This window comes from Egretta garzetta, unplaced genomic scaffold, assembly GCF_000687185.1.
Source record: "Egretta garzetta isolate BGI_Z169 unplaced genomic scaffold, ASM68718v1 scaffold136, whole genome shotgun sequence".
NCBI classification, from domain to species: Eukaryota; Metazoa; Chordata; class Aves; order Pelecaniformes; family Ardeidae; genus Egretta; species Egretta garzetta.
Window position 1 is genome coordinate 3099307 of NW_009260066.1, and position 18930 is coordinate 3118236.

Genomic DNA, 18930 nt, shown 5'->3' on the forward strand with positions numbered 1-18930 from the left:
ATAGTTTTACTGGACATAAGGAAGAAACTTTTCACAATGTTGATGGTGAGACACTGGGAACAGGTTGCCCAGAGAAGTTGTGGATGCCCCATCATTCGAAGTGTTCAAGTTGGCTGGGGCTTTGAGCAACCTGATCTAGTTGAAAGAGATCCCTGCCCATGGCAGGAGGGGTTGGACTAGATAAATTTTAAAGGTCACTTCAACCCAAACCACTCTATGATTTTTATGATTCTATATATCTTTCTCACTAATTCTTCCTGTGTTGTTCCAGCAGCTCTGTGTTTGTGGGAGAGAGTAATTTTGGTTTTCTGAGCTGCATGTATTGTCAAAAAAGTAATTAATTAGGGTTAAAGTGAACTAAAGCAAAAGGAATAGAAAAAGATAAGCCTTGGCACAAGAAATATTCTGTATCTGAAATTTTGCATACAGATGTTCTGACTAGAAAGTTTTTTATGGCTGATTTGCCAAAACTGAGGTAATATAATGCAGTTACAGAAATAATCTCTACACAAATGAAGACTGAGGAAGGTTATTATTGTGAAGTTCAATAAGAAATTTTACTTATCAAAGAACTTATCTCTCCTTGAAAGTCTTTCTCACTCTTTTCTTGTGCTTTTAATATGGAACTATTTAAAAATAAAATTAAGGTCTTAATTTTTTTAGGACTAAATCCTAGGCAGACAGTGCAAAAGGAAAGATATGCAACAGAGTCATATTTCTGAGTAATAGAGTCTTACTTTTAAATGCTAATGTCATCATGTTAGGTAGGCTCAGTCCAGATATGTTTGCAATTTGACCAGAAATGATGAATGTGTGCTCCAGGACGGTGGATCTCTTATGCAAGGTAGAATGACTATTTAGCTAATTGAAGCAAAAGTAGCTCTTTAGTTGCTTTTCAGAAGACAAGGGCAGGCTCACAGTGTAGTTGTGCCTGTGATCACAGCAATTGGCTGAGACCTGTGATGGTACGCACAGCACACAGCAAGTGGCATGGCATTGGCAGGATCAAGCAGACAAATAATAAAGAGTGGGTAAGTGGGAATGCAGCCCAGAATCACAGGAGAGATGATAATAACCCATCACAATTGAGGTAAATCAGATATATGCAGGAGGAAGCTCAGCTTACTCAAGTGTGAACAGGATAAAAGTCATGTTGCTGCTCCACATCTGAGACTGCTGCACAGACAGTGCACGTTTGCTCGGTTGTCATGCATGCCTGTCAGTTCCTGAGTGTTTTATTCTCGTTGCTGTAGGTGCAGTGATGAGACTTGGCCTGTTTGGAATGAGCAGACATCGGTTTATGGAATAATCTTCATGCTGGTACTGTGTGGACTGCCCACCCTGCCAGTGGATACTGGCGTCCCTGCGCCATCCGCCTATCAATCACATCAGGTTAGTGTTGCATCCTTTGAGCACGTAAAATCTCCCAAAGGGATAAAAACTGTTGTAGCTAGAGATGTCAGTAACTGCAGCTGAAAATACAAAACCTGAAAGCCAGGGAGGTTTTTCCCTGCTTAGCCTGTGTAAAATTATGACTGCCCCCCTGAACAGAAAACAGGGGCTGCTTGCATTTCTCCTCCTACTTGGGAGTAAGAGGAAGGAGAAGGAGTAAAAATTGTCCTGGCTCTGATTTTCTTGATGTCCACAGGAAGAGTTATCTTACATGTTACATTTCTAGGCACATCTTCTTTTACTCCTGAAAATTTTGCTCAGAAAGATTTAAGGTCTTCATCAATCTGTCTGCAATTGCTCCATGCCTGGTAGCCCTAACAAGTCAATCAGATTGTGTGCAGACTAATAGTGTTTGAGGTTTCCAAATGTCTAAACAAGTCAGAACTGCATGTCTGTTCTGGAGTATGGACACCTACAATGAACACAAAACTTCTGGCAATCACCACTGTGGTAGCTAAAGCAGACTAAGAAAACATCAGGTTTGCTTCATTGCTTGCTTCTCAGTGAACACAATTTTACAAGGCACACTCTCGTTCTGGTGCATGTGAAGGACAGTGATTCCTGGGCACTGACGACCACATGAGCCTGTCTGGGGGAGTGGTGTAAGAGCTTTGTTTGCAGAGTTTTTATCTTCTGAAACCACGCCATTCGGAGACCATGCTTTTTCTGCAAGACGTGAGCGGTTTCATTCACAAGGGAATTCCATTAATAGCTGAGATGTCTCAGCAGTAATTCAGAGATATTAGAGATGATAAAGACCTATTTGTACATTTTGGCTTACCTCCCTGTAAAGGCAGGGTTAAACCCATCATACAACCACTTCAGTTTTGTCTATCCAGCTTTATTTGTCTAAGCCGACAGGACCCCCGTTATACCCGGGGGAGTGCTCCATGGCGTGATGCATTCCACTTCTAGGAGCTTATCCAGACACATTGGCTTAGATTTTCCTTTCTTAATTTTCATCTCATTACTTTTGGCTGTTCTCCTTTATGCTACCTGAGATAGCTCTTTTCTCTGCTTAGTTTTCATATCCTTCAGCTATTTGTTAATGGTTATCTTGATGCCTTTTAAGCATTCCACAGCCAGGCCATGTTTATTTAGATCTTTTCATCTTTCTTCATAAGTCAATGCCTCCAGCCCACTTTAATCATATCAGTGGCTTTGCACTGACCTCTCTCCAATTTACAGCTCTTCTCAATAATGAGAGTCTCAGGGCTAAACACAATTTTCTGGGAACAGCCACACAATGTAGAGAAATGATTTTACCTGTGATTTCAAGTGTGATGTATTTGCAGCTGGAATCTATATTTTTCCCCTGCAGTTTCGCATTGGAAGGTCTGTTTGCTGTCAAGATTACCTAATTTGCTATGAGATATCCGCTGTTGTTTGTTTTCTTTTTTTTTTTCTGACATCCATACAAATTATAAATGGCAAAAAATGATTCAGAGGAATGTGGGGATCAAGGGCACATGGAGCCCTCATCCAGATGATGTGGGAATGCATGGGGGTTTTTCATATTTTCACTGAAGATGTCAGAAATATGGGCATAGTTACTATATGCATCAGTCTCAATGAATATGCACTGCATAGGAGACTTGAGCATGCACAATGGCTGTATCCCTGGGAGTTCTTGATTTTAAGAAATTTCATCAAAACTGTTGATCTGGATGAAAAACCCTGTTTGTGCCAGTGGAGATGGAAGAAGTCAGTGCCACCTGATTAGCTTCACCCCTTCGCCTTTTCCGAGTCCCAAATGCTGTTCCTGAAGTTGCCTTATGAGAGGCTTTCAAAGTGGAAATCGACAGCTTCTGTTTAATGTGACAGAGAAAAGAAAGCCAGCAGAGGGTAGCAAAACAGTAAAATGGGCAACGTGAGAGCCATAGAACGTTCATTTTAAGATTGCTTTTATTAAGGGCACATATGGAGCATGAACTCAAAGGAGTTTTGTTAAATAGGAAGATGTTTGCTGCAGTTGAGAACATTAGTGATGCACAGTTTTTTATTTAGAAAGACGTCGACACTGTCAGAGGTGTGAATGAAGATGTAGTAGAAGTCTGACTTGTCACTTAATGAGTGTTTTGTTGTTATTGTGAGCTCAACATTTCTAATATTTCTGTCTTTCCTCATAGTGCTTATTTGTTGTCTAGATTCTCCAGAGTTCCTGGTTAAACTATGTGGGATTTGTAATAGGAAAAAGAACCGACTATAGCAAAAGTGGGTAAGTGGAGAACAAATCATACACTGCAAACTTCAGGCAGGATTATAAGGGAGAAATACTGTACTCCTTTAAGATTTGAGTTAAAAAACACATTCATTGCTAACATGGTTTAGCAGCATGCCTGTTATTTTTAACCCAGTTTTTCTATAGCTTAACTACTGCAATGATCACACTGTATAACTTGTCATAAGAAGTGTATGTTTCTTTTGAATATGAAATAGTCTTGTAAAATTATTATAACATTTAGACGTATAAATTATGGGTGCTCTCATGGTGTGATAAAATATATGCCTCCATTTTCAATTATTATTTTTTTGTTTGCTTGTTTGCGTTATTTAGACAAGTGACCATACAAAATATGGTCCTGAGAATACAATTACATATGTGAGTACTCCTGGCTTGAGTCCTTCAGTCGCATGGATAAAGTCCTTCAGGAAGTCTCAGTGGGCTTACTGACTTTTTTCTCAATGTGCAGTGGGGGATATTCAGTATTTCAGACGGATTTGCTGAATATTCATCCCATGTTTATCTTCATTTTGCTGCATCTTCCAGTGGAAATCATATGATGACCTAAATGGTAAAAACACAGGAATCACCCCAGATTTATTTAGTGTAAAAAAGGATATGACTGAAAGGAAAAGGGAGACTGGATGTTTACTAGGTGAGTACTAGCAACACAGGCTATCCTTTGATCTAGTTTTCATCTCTATGTGTAACAACATGGAGCAACTGGGTATGACAAAAAGGCCTTTAGAAATGTCATGCAAACTTGGACGTTATAAATAGAAATAGTAACTCATATTTTTTTGGTTCTCACCTCTGTTTGACTAATGATTCATATGAATAATCAGTATTCAGTCCAGTGGTTTTTTTATGGCTCAGTTTTTAGACTAAAAGAGTGTATCCTTTCTCTGTTTAAATATATGTATGTTTATCCATGATGACTTAGCCACGAGCAGAACTCTAATGTGGAAAATACTATCATAAAACATTAAGTTTTTCTTTGAGTAAGCCTGGCTTTTTGGAGGAAGTCTTCATTTTGTATGGGATTCCACTGCAATTAATGAAGCTTCAGATTCTACCCAGGATATAAATGGATGTCTGATTGCTTATGTATTCAGAGCAGTTATTTCTAATTTAAAATACAGAACCTAATCATGCCACTTCCTTCGTTTTGGGAGCCTTTGCTCTAACATTTTGCCATTCATCATTTTCTTTCAAGTTGCTGCAGATACAGAGAGAAAGAGATGGTGATTTTTTTCTTTTATGTTTTCTTAATGCATTTTGATAGGTAGGGGAAAAAAAAATTGTTAACCACATCAATGTATATAATAGTAGAATTATATTTTCAACCACTGCTATAGTTGAAAGGAAAAAAAAAAAGAAGTTGCTGAAAATTGTAAATCAATGAAACTTTTGAGATTTGATCTTTAATTGAGAAAAAAGCCTAAGTACCCAGACCTTTGACAGATAAAAAAACAAAGTGGCTCTGCAGAGTTAAAGACTGAAGGAGTACCCACAAACAATTCAGAAGCCTGAGGTAGATAACTTAAGATGGTTGGCCACTTAGTTACAACCTTTGATCTCCTCTGATTTTCACCTGCTGCTCCTTGGGAGATGTAGCCTTAGCATTGCTTTAAGGCCATGACCTCTCTTACAAAGGTCTTCAGGCTTCTGAAGTTTTATCTTGGTACCTGCTGGAAATCCTTTAAAGGTAGCTGAACAGCATGTAGCAATCTGATGTGCTCCTTATTAATGTTTTTAGGCACCACGATAATTATGGAAAATGGTCCTCCAGAAATGACTAACATCAGAGGAAAATCCAGGGGGCTTTTGAGAAAACTTATATTATGTGAATATAACTGTACAGATTTTATTCCAGGCAGAAGGTTAACCTGCATTTAGCAGGTATGGTGAAAAATATCCTTATGTAGCTTTTTTTTTTCCCCTTTCCCATTTTGGTCTAATCGTAGAGTAGCTAAGTGTCAGCTTTGGCTGTAGGTGTAAAACAGAATATCCACGATGGCCACAAGGCCACTGTTTTTTCCTGCCAGCTGTGAATAGCGTACAAGCATCAGTTCAGCATTGTAGGGTCAGATGGACACAGCAGCATCCCAGCTTTTTGTTGTCACTTCATCTCTAATGAACCTGTAAAGAAGTGGCGTGGAAACCCATGGGATCTGATCCATCACCAGTGGTGCAGAATGACCACCCAAGATGAGTACACTCAGATTTCCTTGCAGAGGGTCCCAGAACAAAAACTGTAAGAAGTAAAGCCAGCTACGATTATTTTAGGTGCAGCCATACTAGCTTTTCTGACACAGACATCCTGTGTCTTGGCAAAATCTATGGGACATCCACACACCGTGCAATGACAAGAGCAAAGATACACCTGTTGTAACAGAGATTGTTTTGGCTACACATGCTTAGGAGACACCAATCAAAGAGAATCGAGATCTACAGTCTTCCCAGGTACAAACCTTCCTCTGAAGTCAGCGGGATTTTTCTGTGCAAAAGAACAGCAAGATATGGCCATGATCCTTACAGCCTGTTACCTAAACTGATGCTGTCATATCCAGGTACTAAATGGGGTTGTTAAGAAGTGAATCTGAGTCTTCTGCCATCCTATTACACATCAACATCCGCATGTCTCAAAAAATACACACTGAACTGACAGAATTACTTTGTGCTCAGATAATAATAAACTGATGCCATTCTGTGGCATTCCACTGAATTTATAGGAGGTTGGTGGGCAACAAAATAAAATTCAACCTGCTATTTTTAGTGAACCTACAAATTAAGGCTCAGAACAAGTCCTTTGTTACTTATGCTTAGCAATAACTTTTTCTGTGACTAAAGCACCTTATTTCCTAGTTCAAAAATCTCTTTCAGCATCTGCTGCAGCTTCACTGACGTTAAAGACTTTCTACTGGCACTAAAAGAACTATTTTAGCATTTAATTGTTCCTTTGCAATGTTGAAGCATGTTTCGTAATTCTTAGTGCTTTCCATACACCATCCAACACAGTTGTTTTGCTTTCTTTCTACAACTTCTCCACTTCTTCTCCGACTTACTCTTTCTCAGTGTAACTTCATATATTCATAAATGTAAGCAAAGTGTGAATTGTCACTGTCATTGTTTTGTTCATCTCTCCTTCAAGAACTGACACCTCTGATCTTAGTTTAGCAGCTTATTAATCACAGCAATAATTATCTTAGCAAAGACAGTTCACAATATGAGAAATGGTTGGTGAAGAGGAACAGGCATGTGCACATTCACTGAAATACTTGTATTATCTATTTCCCTTCAGCATCATAATTAAAAACACAATGGATAAACCCACGGTTATTTGTAGGAGGGGAGCAAAGCATGGCAGTCACACTGCAATAACTATTTTCAGCTGTCAAGAACAAATACGAAAGTTTCCAAACTCTAACAGTGTTTGAATGCTGAACTCATCAATAACGAGCTTCATGCAGTAAAGTATCGCAGTTTTCTTACTGTTGATTCCTCATTCAATAACGCCAGTTCCATTGCAATATCTCTGAATCTCTGGTATCTCTGAGCAGGTGGTTATCCAGGCTTGCAGTATGAGAAGCAACCGGTGGAACAAATCTCACCCCCACCTTACACCCTGTCCCAGGGCTGAGCTGCAATGCACACCTTGCAACCCAGTTTGGACAGAAGGAGGATGTAGGGTGCCCGGGGAGTCGCTCCCCTTGCATCAAGGGCAGAACAACTCCCGTCGAGAGGCAGGGAAAGGAGGGAGGCGCAGGGTGGGGCCAGGCGGTGCACCAGCAGTTTAAATTCACTGTGCTCAGCTCCCAGCTGGGGGAGGGAAGAGCAGCCTCCTGTAAATCAGCATTAGCACTGGCTGGGAAGCAGCGCTCTGGATGCTCCACCGGACTCTCTACGTGGCACTTGGAGAAGAATTATTGCAGCCTTGATTTACTGCTTCCCCGGAGCTTTTATTTGTAATTTGTTGTCGCAGTATAATAAATCTGCACCGTACCATATCGTATCTGGACCAGATTAGGCAATTACTGGTACCAATACATTTTTAAGCTTAGAGAAAACAAAATCAAGGTGCTAAAGGGAATGTTCCCCCAAGACATTGGGGAGGCAAAGAACAATTACTGCTGAATTCAAGTGACGTTTCATGTGCTGTTACTAAGAGAAGTGCAAATGCATCAGGAATTCTTGAACATGCTCCTTCTTTACCTCCTCATCTGCTGTAATCACTTTTTCCTGTACATGTGTACTCTCTCACACATACTGTTTTTAGAGAAAATTTTCAGAAAGTCCAAACACGAAACTTGAGTCATCCTTCAGTTTGGTCTGAATTTGAACTTTTTACCTAGTGGTCAAAAAACTGACTGAATATACTGTTCCCTTGTTTTAGCCCATCGGGTTCCACAAAGGGGCCATTTTTGTTGCACACGTATGAGCACACTGCGGTGGGATTAATCATAAACCTGGGCCAGCGAGTGTCTGTGCGTGTGAATGATGCTTTCTGTGAGCTGAGTTGCGACCAAGAACAAAGTAAGGCCTAAGCCTCAGAAAGCGGCCTCTGTGCTCTCCTTTAAATGCACTAATTCATCTCCAGGCAAAAGGGGCTAGAACATACCAAGCAGGTCCCCTGAGGACGAAGTGCCGTTTGTGTCATGACAAACGCACAAGGCGCAGTCTTATATCAGATGTACTGTGCGCTCTATTGACAAGTTTGGAAAATTATGACACTCCCCGGACCTTTCCTGCTTTTCATGTTGCTGAAAAATATTTCATCTTGAAATGCCACGTGGCTGTGTGTATTAATGTGTAATTTCACATCAAACAGAGGCAGAATAAGGAAAAGGCCAGCAAACTCCTTTGCCTGTGTTCAAATCTGAGTCTGAAGTGACATTTTAAGAGTAATGTGACAAAAATGTCACATCTTGACAGTGTTCCTGAGTTTCTAATCTACAGGGAAAGCTAGATCTAGCTGGCCATGTTGTAAAGCTTCCTATACTGCGTTTCACAATGTGGCAGTCCTGCATGCTTTTGATGACCTGCTCGGCCACGGAGTAAACCAAAATGCAGCCTCAGGGAAGTCAGCTCGATGGGACGATGTGCTTGATTAGGGGTGCTCTACTGAATGAGAAACAATAGTAAAAAAATAATTATGCCTCAAAACCAGAAAACAAGTGTGACACAACCTTCTTAGACCAAATGAAACAGTACTCATATTTGGTTTCCTGGAACAAATCAGCAAGCTGCTTAAGCAGTTTTTCAAATAATAAAATTTAGAAAAGATAAGAAGGTAGCACTACCTTGGGGACATCTTTTGACACACTATTTCTGGAATGTTTACTAATGTCTCAACACCTGATCTTGTTCTTACATGAAACAATTAAGCTAGCAGTTATAAATCAACTTATGGTTCAGGAGACCAACTTACATGAACAAGAAGTATCACCTCTCGTATAAGGTGACTTTTTGTGTCTTCCCTAGGCTTCCCTTGCCCTGGTAGCACCCTGCTCACGATGATTAGTAGCAGGCCATAATGTCCTCCTTCACTAACCTCTGCTGCCGGATCAGCTCAGGTGTGTTAGTTACTGGCTCTGGGAAGGTAAGTGCAAAGCTTCTCCCATGGTCCACCCTGCAGGCTTTCAGGAACATATGCCTCTATCATTTGTTTTCCGGGCAAAATCTTGCTCCAGAGGTTGCTGATATTGCTGCTTTCAGCTGACCTGCCCTACCAGTCTTCCAAAAATGCAGAGTTGGCTGAAAGGACCCGGCGCCCATGGAGGTGTGCCTATGGTGAGAGGAACAGTAGAGATGCAGGCGCACTTGCTCTTCTGCTGGCTCTGCGGTGGGGATGGCAGCTCTGACAGAGGAGGGGACCTTGCAGCCATTCGCTCCAGTCAGTCTGTCAGAGCCCTTGCTCCTGCGGCTTCACCGGCTGGGTCCCAGTCTGACAAGTAAGCAGAGAGAAATAAAATCTAATAAAAATTCTCATTAGCTATGGAAAAAGATTCCTGGATAACAAAGGAGAGATTGGAGTATTTGCGGTAGTTTCTGTGGCGAAGAAAGTGTCAACTTCTATCGCCGTTATAACTGTAGATCATTTACTAGCACTTTAGGTTTCATTATGCTTCAGAAAGTAATGAATATGTGACATTGTTCAGTGAACTTGGTTTCCAGGAGCTTAGTAATACTATTCCAAACATTATGAATTAATTTGATAGTTGATTAAAGCTGATCAGAATAAATTCATTTAAACTTCATATAGAGGTCATATACTTTTCCAAATAACATGTGGTGTGATTTTACAGTAGTTAATGGAAATTTATCATTATGATTGAATGATTGAGTCTTCTGCATCAAGATGAGAATAATGGCCTAGAATTACACTCATTCTTGTTGATTCTTAAATAGCCGGTCTCTTACTTCAGCTGAAGAGATAAGGAAATAACTTGGTAACAATCACATTATGGATTAACTTTTTGAGTTCGGTTTTGTGGGGTTTTTTTTCAGGTGAGGTCACTTTTCCCTCCACAGCCTGAGCTTTCTCTTTTTTGAAAAACCTGTATGACCTTCATTATCAAAGACTAAGTGTGTGCATAGCTCTTAAACAGTAATGAATCTGTTCTAATACTGTATTCCAAGGCTGACCAGATCTACTTTAATGTCAGGGGTCTCCTTAAAGAATCTGCAGCAAAATTCAGTTAGGGCAGAACACCAGCCTACTTTTAATGTGTATTTATTCAGAATTTATATGATAAACTGTGCTCCTCAGGAACTCAGCTATACATACCTAGTGAATGAAATTCTCTCAACACCAAATAAATGTATGCTTCAGCTGTCATACTTATAAAAGGCCTCTTCAGAGTCAGAAAAGTCACATGGTCCCCACTGAAGGCAAGAAATTCACTCCAGCCTTGCACCTACCCCACCCCAGTGAACAGCAAAATAGATGGACCTGGCATCATACCTAAAGTGTTGAGATATTAGAGTTATGTGGACTATAGTAGGAGACAGTCCATCGATCCTTTTCATTTATTTTGAACTGTCTCCATTGATATGAATTACAGCTGCTGAGCATGAGAAAGAGGTAGTCTCTCAGTCTCTTAGCTTGCCACCTCTGAAACCACATACTGGTTTAGAGGTTAAAATTCAACGCTGTAAGACTTATCAGCCACCGGGGCTCATCCTGAAGGAGGGGAGGCACGGATAAAATACTGGTTTGTAAGAACATTTTGCTCTACCTTTAGTTTCTCTAAATTTACAGTGTGATATTTCAAGTCTAAAAAGGGCTGAAAAGGAGTTCAGGATGACATACAGTCTATTCCCATGCACTCAGGTTGGATAAACTTACTGAAGCCTCGCAAAACAGGTATTTGCCTGCCATGGTGTAGTGGTTCCCACTCTGAGATGTGTCTACTTCTCCTTTTAATGCACGATACAAAAGACAGCATCCCGGCTGAGAGTTTAATAATCATTGTAGAGCAGAGTAATTGTTTTATATCCTTTGTAAAACAGTGTAGTATCTATATAAAACATAATTTAAAATTTGTGGTCTGCCTATAATCCCTGGGACATTTTCTGCCGCTTGACTTATGGTAATTAGTTAACCCCCTTATAGTATTTGTGAATTCCGTGCCCTCTGCCAAGCAGGCTGAACTTCTTGACGAATTTCTTCCTGGATTTTGGAATATTACTTTGTGGATATAATTTTGAATTCTGATTTTCTCTTCTAAAGTACTTTCAACAGAGTCATTATTTAATGTCAAAGCCAGCATTGTTGAATTTCTATGCAAAAGTACAAAAATGTTTGACTACTGCTTGGTCACTGAGAGAAAGTTATTCAGTTTAGTGGGAGGGGAAGATCAAGCTGCTAAAACTGCTAAAACTCCTCTCTCCAGTCAAGTTATATGTGCCTAATAACTGTAACACAGCAGCTTTTCAAATGGCTAAAAAAAAAAAAAAAAAACCAAAACGGGGGGAGAGGGAGAAATTCCCCACCATAATCAGACTGCTGAAGAAATCACATCCACATCCACACTCAAGAGAGAAGTTTTGAGCAGAAGGTCAACTAGATGACTAGGTTGTCCCTTGGTGACTAATAAAGTGAAAGCAGAGCCAGAATACAGGTGGATGCATGTGCGTGCACACCTATGAGAGGAGGGGTAAGACTTGAAATAATCAAGGAAATTATACTTTATACATCCTCTATAAATAAATGCTAGTGGAATATCATTACTTAGGTCCATCTTTTTATCTCTCCCTGCAGGAGACAAAACTTAAATCTTAACTATTTGCTTCAAAGAGGCATTACAGAATGTGAATTTCTTTTGTGACTAGGGAAGAAGTTGTAGCAGTTACTGCGATAAGTGGAAATTCACTCCAGGCTTCTGCAGAAAGATTCTTTAGTATAACTCTCAAATGATCAATTAAATCAAAGTTCATCAGTCACAGAAATGAAATAAGTTACATCATCAGGCTTCACATACTACATAGCTCCAGTTAAGCCAAACTATGACAGTAAGACTTAAAAAATTCAGCCACCAATGCAATGACAAAACCAGTTTGGATTGGACCCTGACCTGTTTCTGCCATCCTTTCCTTAATCCCCTCCTGCAGTATGTCACTGCACTATCCTCTGCTCAATTTTGGTGCCTTAGCGTTAATTTGGGCATTAGTTTTGATATTCAAGCTGGTTGTGGAATATAATTTCTTTGCCAGTTCTGAAAGCACAGCAAGTTAATGAGATGCATCTTTGTCTGCTTTCAAATGAGTTGTCTCTTGCTACATAACACCCCGTTGGATTTTCCTGGAGTTTCTGATATCATCATGATCTGAACCTCATTTTTTCCCTCAACAGATTGTAAGACATTTCGCTGTTGTTGTTTCACGATTCATTTTTACTGGCATTTCATGTAAGTTCACCATTGTGGCCATCACAGGAAAAATGTTACCCAGTCTGTGTGTGCTTTCAGTGTGGCTTCCTGGTCCAATCTCATATGGTATTCATTCACTTTTTACCTAAAAGCATCATGCAGCTATTCAAGAGGTGACTGTTGAGCACCTTGGGAACAGTATTACAGCTTTCCCGTGAGAAGCTAGCAGAGAAAAAAAAAGAGCTGAGACTGGGGAGTGGAAAGCACGCGCAGCAATTTGCTGTGCATTTGGTGTGTGTTGAGCGAGGATATAGAATATATTGTCATTATTATTGATTCTTGCATGATGATAATTTCTAGCATCCCAGTTTTGGGAGTGGGCTAGCATTGTGGTAGGTATTGCCCCGGGTTCCTTCCTGCTGGGCGTAGCAATGTATTTTAATCATTAATATTTGATTCCATATGGTGCTGTGATGATGGGAAATGGCAAACTTCCCCTGGGCAGCTTCAGCAATAATACAATACTGAGTCTAAACTGCAGGGTATTTAGGCACATCCTTTTGAGGAGCTCTGGCTTTGAGATTGATTCATCCCTGCATCCTGCCAACAGTGTCTGTGGTTACACCACTGTAAATCTGGGTAATGATAATGCAATCACTAAGGGAGCAATCAGATCTCCAGATGTTTGGGAATTTATCTTTGAATCTTGTCCTGGCAGCTTTTGTTACCTCTTTCTGCAGAGGTCTTTGTCATCACTGGTGGATTACCCCTCAAACACTCATGGCTTCCACAGAAGGCTCAGTTGTAGGAAATGCCAGTCTTTGCCTTTTGGTATTTTCTGTAAAAAGGGTTTGACAAAAATAGAAGAATGTTGCAGGTAATAAAACAACAGAGACCCTTATTAGGCTTACCCTTCTCCCTCACGGGCTCCACAACCTCGCCTATCTTGTGAAGGTGGCTGATTAGTTCCTGCAGACTGCCCCAGGGCTGTCATATATTCTCGATTCCCAACCCAAATCTTTCTGCTGCTTTTATTAAAGGTGGTTACTGGCGTTGGTGCCCTCAGTCTCCAGCTGTTTCTCTACACCAGAATGAAACAACAAAGGTATTTATTCTCTCCTAATAAGAGTTCAGCTTCCTCATTTCTTAGGCTCTGGTATGCAGCATTTGAATCAACATAAACAATTTCTTCTTCGCTCCAGGTCTTTAATTTCTGCTCCTGTCCAACCACGTGTACAGTCATGTGGTGAGCTAGACCAGGGAACTGATTAGCCAGCAAAATATATTTTGGGATAAATAAGAAAAAAAGGGTTATTTTTCAGATCAGGAAATTCCCATATTCCAGACTTGCTCAGATGAACAAGCAGGTGCAGCAGAGGGCACCACACAAAAGGTGCAGATGGGTGTCAGAGAGGCAGGCGGAGAGAGTAATGCAGAATTACTGCCGTGGCCTTATGTTGGCTGAATTAGGTCATTTCCTTCTCCCCCCCTCCGCCCCGCATAAGAACTTTCAATTAACACTTCTACTACGTACCTTAATTGCCCCATTCCTGGCTTCAGGCTGTTTTCCCCTGCTTGTAGCATCCTTAAAATATGATAGCATGTATTTATAAACATGTAATTTACATATTCAGTGTGTAGCCCCTTTTTAAGGTGTAGAAGGTGTAAATTTGTAGCTTTTCTTGGAGTCCATTTGTAGAACTTGCAAGCACATAAAAATCCCTGATCTGAGTATGAGGTGAACCTTTGTACTTTATAAGATTTAGGACCCTCAAATTACAGGCGTTGAGCTGGGCACAAAGCCCAGATGATTAGTAGTATTTAAGTAAGTGATTAGACAAAGACGGGTTTTAACCTGTTATCACTTAAAGCCTCTTTTGAAGTACAGAATTGTTCCCTTGTGCTTATCACAGCTTCTTACCAAAATTGGATGCAGTCATACTCCTCTATGGTCCCCTTTAAATGACCATGCATTTTTCTGTTTGAGGGTGGGGGAGGATGAAACAAATTCTAGTTCTCTGCATTTCTTTCACACCCATGATGTAACCTTAATGCATCTTCAACCTGCAGAAAGGTGCAATGTTGTTTTAATTTTCTGGAGAAATTTGTGTTATAGAGTCCTCTTCTTTTTCTAGGCCTACTTGTAGGAAAATAAACAAAATACCCTAATGGCAAAAGAATGATTGCTTTCTGATGATTCTGCTCTAATTTGAGTTTCTTTGTCTTTATCCAGTTCTGTAGAGCTGACTTTGAAAAATTCCACAATGATCCAGGAAATCTACTTCTCTTTTCTTCCTGGCAAATAGATGCTTCTGCTTTAGGAAGGCATTAACAATGCATTAAATAGGAGTCATTACTCATAAGTAAGAGAAATGCTTCTTACAAGTGGAACATCTAGGTTTTAAATCAGTGTTTTATATAATTGTTTATAATATCCTTTCTTAATTGTCTGCCACCAACAAAACAATCTATAGAATAGTTTTAGCATTTGCAAAAAATGTGTCACTCCTAGAAACAGGAAAAATAATCTATGAAATTTCTATTTACTGATAAGACTGGAATATGGGTTTGAATCATGAAGAACAGATTGCTGAATATATTAAGCAATGAAAGAGAACTTGCAGCTGACCAGGTTTGCTAATAGATACCTCTGCAGACTATGGGAATAACTGCAGGTCCGAAGACAGGCATAAACATTAAGAAAAAAACACCTCCTTGAAAGACAAAGAAGGTTAATGAGTTAGCCTTCCATTTTCTGGCTACAAAGCAAAGTAATTAAAAGGTATGTAAGTGAGTATTATGAGCCTGTGTTAATTCCAAAGATAGAGGGATGATGTCAGCTACTGAATGGTACATTAGTACAGATGTGACCTGCTATTCTAATCAATTATCTTTTCTCCGCAAACATGGGGAAAACATATTGATTTAATCTTGTGATTTTGTTTCTATATACACAGACTAAATTGCTTTTGGCAGCTTGAACATGAGAGTAATTTACTCTGCTAATACTATATTTTTGTGTTCTCAGATGGATTTGAATACTCCAATTTCCTTTTATTAAGCTTAAGCTTCTTCCAAAAAAAAAAAAAAAGCTTTTGCAGGTTACATTTTTGGTGTCCGAAGAATCACCTTATTGCTTTTTCATGTTAGAAAGTGATTAAGTTTTAGAAAGAATATTCCGCCTCTCCACTCTATATGCTGTAATTTGTGAAGTTTATATCATAAATCTAGCCAGTAATCAGCGTAACAGCATGACAGTTTACCTATCTCTTTCTTGAATTATCACACAGCTTTTGTCTTACAATTTGCTCTTGAATGTGGGATGGAGTATTAAGATTCCTTGCATGAAAAATGCTTCCTGAAACCCTCATTAACTTTCTTTTCTTTTTAATTTTCCTGTGTGTTTCCTTTTCTTTTTATCAGTGTCACACTGAAACAAATGGCTTTATTCTGATGTTCTCTATTACAGTTACATCACGTTAATCCTTTTTGGTTTTGCCACCTTTACTTCCAAACAGTATTCCTTTATGCTGTTTTAACCTATCGTTATCTCTTATAATTTTAGTTAGGGATCACAATAGCCTTTTTCTCCATCCATCTGTCCATCTGATCCACATTCATATGCTATAGCCAGAACTTTTAAAAAAAGTTACTGACATCAGAGTACTTTTTAAGTTCTCAGGTGTTTTAAGCAGATCTAAATCTATTTAATTTCAGAAATGTTCTCTCTCGTATTGGCACACCGCATTTCACAGTTCTCAGTTGGCAAACCAAATGAAATGTCTGTGATCATTTATCATCCACGGATGGAAAAGAATTCAGCATGCAAGGTGAGAATACGGGGATACATAGCTCTCCACTGCTCTCTTTGAAACGTTAACAGAAACCTCAAATTGAGGTAAAATGCACACTGCCTAAGGTGAGGTCTCCTGTGAAACTTTGTCCCTTGGGCTGCACGTACTGCAAGATGCATGGCAATGAGGCAGTCTTTCTCTACACACCTTCTGTCATTAGAAGGGAATGTTATGACGTCTCCTTTCTTTCTCTGCACATCTAATTTTCCATGCGTGTTTGCATAAAACTACCTTCCTGTTTTATGCACGTTACCAGTGTGGTACCGCTGCCCATGTATGTATATTTATTCTGTTTACACACAAGGAGTCCTTCCATATGTTTTTACCAAAGCAATTTTTTGGTGAGCCTGAACAAAAAGTCACTGTGCTGTGTTTGAACTCAGATTTGTCTCCATATGTGCACTAGAGGAAAACCTGAATACTTTAGTGGGTAATGGAGAAGGTCCAAGCAGACCTAGCATTTATTTCTATTTCTAATTCTGACATCATCATAATCCAGATCTCCTATACTTTGCTTTGTGGTGGAACTTCTGATCAAGGTGTAAAAATGGTCCAGTGGCTGAAGTCCTTCAGTGGGCTGGAGTTAATCACTGAGTCACTGCTCAGCAGACAAAACAGTTGTGCTCTTGGTTGCAGGACCAAGGTACAGGAATCAACACAGATTCCTGTGTTCTTTGAAATGATAACTCTGTGGTGCCAAGGAGTAATGGTGGCTTAAAGAAAATAATGGAAACTTTTGACTTGATGTGCCTTTTCAAATACCTGAGAATCTCATGGAGCAACTTCACCTACATATGTGTACTAGGGATGTTAACTCTTTTTTTTTTTTCTTATTTCTGTCTGTGCAGTGGAGTTTGTTAACATGTATTTAAATTATCTGAATCCTCCTTTACTGTTTTATATGTGAAACATATTAATAAGTATAATACATTAGAACAAAGGTCTGGTTATCCCATATCCCATTTCTTGACAGCGGTCTGTAGCAGCTGCTCAAGTCAGAGAATCCAGCAAGAACAGGACATGATGAGGATGCCTCTTTTCACAGGATGCAATCTGAGTTTTGCAAACTCTCTTGGAGTATTAATCATTTTTTATCACCACACTTATCTTACATTTCACATTTCTGGAAGTAATTTTGCTCATTTATTTGTTCCGTTGCTTTCAGAAATCTCCACAGAGTGTCCCTACCTGATGTAAAGTTTTTTGGGGGTTTTCTTGCCACATTGGGACCTCATCTGAGAGAACTTCAGAGCTCCTTATCGTTTTTCATTGTCCAAACACAGTTTCATTTCACTCACCCCCACACACAGGGACACACATCAATACCTTTATGAAGTGCAGGTATTTCTATACGTTTTCAAGAAAAATTATATTCAAAAGCCTCCCATTGATTTTTTGATAAATGGTTCATGCAGAAACTTGCTTGACAGCCAACAGGAATGAATAAGCTTATTCCAATAAAATCACCACCATGTCTGATTACGATATTTTTCAATGGCCAGTTTCATGCAGAGAAAGACATCCCTACGGGGACGTCATTTGTCAGCCTAAGTCAAAGCTTTAATGTTACTCTGAAATAGCTTAGTTGAAGTTGGGTGAGAGTTTCTCTTTTTCCTTTGAGGAGAAAAAAAAAGTATAAAGAAAGTGGGGAAAAACATGGAGAATCACAGCACTTATATAAATCAGGACAGAGCTGCCATGTGATTTCTTGTAAGCTCCTGGTGCCAATACGTTAGTTTTGTGGCCTAATGGGGCACTTATTTGTGAAAAGTCTTTTTTACTTTTACATTTTTCTACATCTACATTTTATTTAAATCTATTGGAGTTTATTTTGCCAGGGTCTGCTTGAGCACATTTTATTCATATGATTTTCAGAGTCATATTTATCAGTGCAGTGGCTACGATAATATACACTCTATCCCTGGGAACTGGCTTTGCTCTCAGCTCTTCCCATAATTATTTTTAACTAAACAATAATCCCTATGTCTGAAGCAGCTTCTGCACTAAACAGTTGTTCCAGTGGGATATAAAATCTAAATGGCAATAATTCTACTTATTTTACTCTACAGTTGTCAGCCAAATAAGTTTTTTTGCATAAAGTGTTCGTTCTCTTGCTGTATTAACCATTTCAACAGCAGCATGAATCTGTTGTCCTCGGTTAACAAGGTCTTGATTTTAGTGGGGTTGCTGGCTGAAGAGTGAAGGAAAGCTTTCGCTTCATTGTTTTTAGCAAATGCTAGCTGATACAGTGAAAACCAATTGCTGCAGGTTCAGAGTAAAGCTTAAAGAGGGAAGGACTTGTCTTAGTTTTTCCTTGCAGCTATGTAGTTTGATATGTAACTGGAACTAGAAATTTCATTGTTAGTTGAGAAAGATTGAACCAGGTTGGATGTGCATGAACGTTCTGCTACCCTTCCAGCAGCTAGCAAGGCAATAACATTTGGTATCCTTTTGCTTCCCAAAGAACACAGTGAAAATTTAATTCCTAACAGCAACCGCCCTTTTTCTTTCTTTTTCTGAGAAGGGG